This window comes from Elephantulus edwardii, unplaced genomic scaffold (genome assembly GCF_000299155.1).
Source record: "Elephantulus edwardii isolate Elephantulus edwardi_28Jun2011 unplaced genomic scaffold, EleEdw1.0 scaffold00042, whole genome shotgun sequence".
Classification (NCBI taxonomy): Eukaryota; Metazoa; Chordata; class Mammalia; order Macroscelidea; family Macroscelididae; genus Elephantulus; species Elephantulus edwardii.
In genome coordinates this window covers 15,019,211-15,024,233 of record NW_006399792.1, presented here as the reverse complement: position 1 = coordinate 15,024,233, position 5,023 = coordinate 15,019,211, and the positions used below count along the sequence as shown (strand labels likewise).

Genomic DNA, 5,023 nt, shown 5'->3' with positions numbered 1-5,023 from the left:
AATACTTCAAGTCTTACTTTCAGAAAGTAAAGTTGTGTCATCTGCATAACGCAGGTTGTTGATGAGTCTTCCTCCAATTCTGATGCCGCATTTCTCTTCATAGAGTTCAGCTTTTCAGGTAATTTGCTCATTATATAGATTGAATAGGTATCGAGATGAAGTACATCCCTGACACACTTCCTTCCAATTCCAAACCATGCAGTGCTCCCCTGCTCCTTTTGCACAACAGTCTCCTGATCCACATATAGGTTCCTCATGAGCACAGTCATCACTCTGGGATTCCCATTTTCTCAGTGTCAGCCACTTGTCATGATCCATAGTCAAATGTCTTTGCACAGTCAATAAAACACAAATAGACATTCTCCTGGTATTCCTTACTTTCAGACAGGATCCATGTGACATCAGCAATGATATCCCTGGTGCCATGACTTTCTCTTCTAAATCCTGCTTAATTCCTATCAATTCCCTATCTATGTACTGTTCCAGCTATTTCTGAATGATCTTCAGCGGTATTTTGCTCGTATGTGATATTAATGATATTGTTCGATTATATGGACCTTTTCCAGTCCCTTCGCCAGACAGTTACCCTCTAAATCCCCTGGAATAGACTGGTGAGTGCATCCAACTCTGCATTGGTCAATTGAAACAAGCTAGTTGTTATCATACATATGTATATAAACTATCTCTCTCTCTCATCAGTCCATAATTTGAGTTAATGATATATGTATACATATACAACATTGACAAGTAATTGACACACACATGTTGTTTTTACATACCATAAAGTCACCTGCGACTCATAGAGACGTTATATACAGCATCTCCAGGGTCTGCCCTGTCCTGATTCAGTCTGAATGATTCTGACACACCTACCTCCATTACCCCAGTTACTATATCAATTTATCTTATCCAATGTGTTTCTTTCATTCACTGTTTGTTCTTCTACCCTTCCAAGCATAATGTCCTTCTCCAAAGACCAGTCCCTCCTTGCTATTTGTCCAAAGTATGTGAGACAGTGCTTCAAAATCCTAGCCTCCAAAGAGAAACTTGGTTTCACCCTCTCTAAGACAGACCTATTTGATTGTCTGGCAGTCCATGGTATGTTCAAGATTCTTCTTCAGGACCACATCTCAAAAGCATTGGTTCTTCTGTTATCCTTAGTCATTGTCCAGCTCTCTGATGCATAGCAAGTAATTGTAAAGACCACGGCCTGGATCATGTGCACCTTATTCTCTAGACTGACATAGTTGCTTTTCAGTACTCTGGAGAAGTCTCTGATAGCAGATTTTCCCAATGCAATTGATTTTCTGACTATTTGTGCCAAAAGTGTCAATTGTGGAACCAAGTAGACTGTAATTGTTAACAATTTCAATCTCTTCATCTATAGTGTTGCTGTCAGTTAGCCCAGTGGTGAGAATCTGTTTTCTTGATGTTGAGTTTCAATTCATATTGAAGACTATTGTCCTTTACCTTCTACAGCTAGAGCTTCAGATCCTCCTCTGTTCCAGCAAACAAGGTTGCGTTATCTGCATAATGTAGATTGTTGAAAAGTCTTCCTTCAACCTTAATGCCACATTCCTCCCCATAAAATGCAGCTTCCCAAATGTTCTGCATATAGGTTGAAAATATAAGAAGACAGTATTTATCACTGAAGCACTCCTTTCCTGATATTGAACCACGCAAGGTTTCCTTGTTCTGTTCTGAAGACTGCCTCCTGGTTCAAGTATAGGTTTTACATAAGCACAGTAAAATGTTCTGGGAATCTATTCTCCTGAAGGTTAGCCACAATTTGTTGTGATCCACACAGTCAAATGCCTTTGCATAGTAAATGAAACACAGATAGGCATTCCTCTTGTACTATTTGCTTCCTGCCAAGATCCATCTGACATTGGTGATAACGTCTCTAGTGTCACAACCTATTCTAAACCCAGCTTCTTATAATATTCAAGGTTAATATTTTTTCTCTGAGTAAAAAAAATATCATATTTCTGGTAGTTATCTGTCAATTGGCTGTTCCAATCATTTCTGAATAATCAACCGGATTTTGCTTGTGTGTGGTATTAGTGATATTGTTTGATAATTTTTATACTCCTTTGTCTGACATACTTTGGGCATGTTGCAAGGAGGGGACTGGTCCTTGGAGAGGGACATCATGTTTGGGAGAGTGGAGGGATGGAGCAAGAGAGGAAGACCCTCGCTGAGATGGACTTATTCTATGAGTGGAGTAGTGGGAATGAGTGTGTTTGAGATGGTGACGTTGGCACAGGATAGAACGGCATTTAGGGCTCTTGTACATAGGGTTGCTATGAGTCACAAGTGACTTGATGTCACATAACAACACAACAATAATGTTAAGTTCGCTGTGTCTCAAGAGACACTATGAACAATGATTCTGAATCTCTTCATATCCAGTGCCAAATTTACTGTCCCTGACATACCTGATCCCATTGCCACGGCCGCTGTGTCAATCTATTTCATCCAAGGTCTTCCTCTCCCGAAAGACTTCATTTCCTCTTTCTCCTCCACCCTTCCAAGCACAATACCTTTCTCCAAGGACTGTTAATATCAATATCATTCAAAAATATGTACCAACAACTAAAGCCAAAGATGAGGAAATAGGAGATTTCTATCAACTTCTGCTAGGAGAGAAGCCTAATGAATGGGAAAGACTCAGCAGGAATGCTTCCAGGTCTAAAAGGCTAGAGGGGCAGTCACTTGGTATGACAACCCCTTTAACCTCCCTAAACTTCGAGAGTGACATCTGCTTCTTTAAACTCCCCTTGATGCTTTGAAACTGCTAATGAGAAACCATGACTATTCCTTTGTCCACTTCCCTGTAAAAAGCCCAGGACAAAATCTGCTCGGGTAGGTGGCTGAGTGACTTGGTCCGCTGAGTCCTGGAGGCACCAGGCGGGAGTGGATGGGCAGTGGCGGCGACGCCAAAGGCAGTGGCCAGGCCAAGGGGCAGGCGGGGTTCAGGTACAATGAAAGGCCTCTACACTGTCTGTGTTGTCCTTTTGGTGTTGGGGAGCTTTTCTGAAGCAAAGTTTGATGACTTTGAGGATGAGGACGACTTAGTGGAGTATGATGATAATGGCTTTGCCAAATTTGAGGATGTCATGAAAGATTCTGCTACTCAGTCTCCTCAGTGGGTGATAACCGCTGAGGATGATGATGAGGAGACCACTGTGGAATTGGAAGGGCAGGATGAAAACCAGGAAGAAGATTTTGAAGATACAGACACCCAGGAGGGGGACACTGAGAATGAGCCATATGACAATGAAGAATTTGAGGGCTATGAAGACAAACCAGAAACCACTTCCAGCAAAAAGAAAGACCCAATAACAATTGTCGATGTTCCTGCACATCTCCAGAACAGCTGGGAGAGTTATTATCTAGAAATTTTGATGGTGACTGGCCTTCTTGCCTACGTCATGAATTATATCATTGGGAAGAATAAAAATAGTTGTCTTGCCCAGGCCTGGTTTAACACTCGCAGAGAGCTGTTGGAGAATAACTTTAGTAGAGGATGAACGGACTAACAAAGAACCCACAAGCACAGGAAAGCTGAATCAGGAGAATGAGCACATCCACAACCTGTGGTGTTCTGGCCGAGTGTGCTGTGAAGGCATGCTGATCCAGCTGAGGTTTCTGAAGAGACAAAACTTGCTGAATGTTGTGGCCAGTATGACGAGGCCTGTTAGTGATCAAGTGCAAATAAAAGTAACCATGAATGATGAAGACATGGATACCTATGTGTTTGCTTTTGGCACACGGAAGGCCTTGGTGCTACTGCAGAAAGAGATGCAAGATGTGAGTGAGTTTTGCAGTGATAAACCCAAGTCTGGGGCAAAGTATGGGCTACCCGACTCCATGGCCATCTTGACAGAGATGGGAGAAGTCAGTGAGGGAATGACGGATTCAAAGATGGTTCATTTTCTTACACACTATGATGACAAGATTGCATCCATTCATTTTTCAGACCAGTTCTCTGGTCCAAAAATTATGCAAAAGGAAGGTCAGCCTTTAAAGCTTCCGGACACTAAGAGGACACTATTGTTTACATTTAATGTGCCTGGCTCAGGTAACACTTACCCAAAGGATATGGAGGCTTTACTACCCCTGATGAACATGGTGATTTACTCTATTGATAAAGCCATAAAGTTCCGACTCAACAGAGAAGGCAAGCAAAAAGCTGACAAGAAACGTGCTCGAGCAGAAGAGAACTTCTTGAAGCTGACTCATGTGCAGAGGCAGGAAGGTGCACAGTCTCAACATGAGGAAAAGAAAAGAGCCGAGAAGGAGCAGGTCATGAACGAGGAAGATCCTGAGAAACAGTGCACGCTGGAGGAAGCTGCTTTGAGGCGTGAGCAAAAGAAGTTGGAGAAGAAGCAAATGAAAATGAAGCAAATCAAAGTGAAAGCCATGTAACTCCAGCTGAGAGAGCTGCATCTTGGTGCCACTTTTAAGCTCTGTATTCACAGGAACACAAGTACCGTTTCTCATCAAAAAGTTCAGACACTCCAGTGATGGAGGAATCCTTACCTTATTGTCTGTTCTACTTTTGGTTTTGGAGTATTGCAGAAGTTGTAGATACATTAGAAGGGCTCTGTTTCAGTAATTTTCTTCCAGAAAATCAAACTATTTTTTTAAATTTCTTAAAAGGAATGATATATGAAATCTGTATAGTTTTAAAATATTTTTAAATTATAATATGAATCACCAGTGCTTTTAGTGCTTTGTGTTTGAAGAATGTCATGAAATTTATGGTTAGAGCATTAGCGTTTTGTTGAAACAGATAAAATGGGTATGAAGAATAATAAACCAAGATCCCACAAATAACTACTGATATTGCACAATAAATATTGCTTGGCATTTTCTTCTGTGTCTTACATTAAATTTGTAAAATAAGTGACATTTAGAACACTTTTTGTGGTATTGAAATTTCAGGGATTCAAACCATAATGTAGTACAGTATTTGTTTTGTAGGTGGGTGGTGTTAATACAAGTATTATAAGATATC

The 5,023-nt window shown here is 41.0% G+C and overlaps 1 pseudogene; it reads left to right on the top strand.

Annotated features, from left to right (window-relative positions):
- Window positions 1-2,984: 2,984 nt before the first annotated feature.
- LOC102853561 lies at window positions 2,985-4,431 on the top strand (annotated as a pseudogene).
- The last annotated feature ends 592 nt before the right edge of the window (window positions 4,432-5,023 follow it).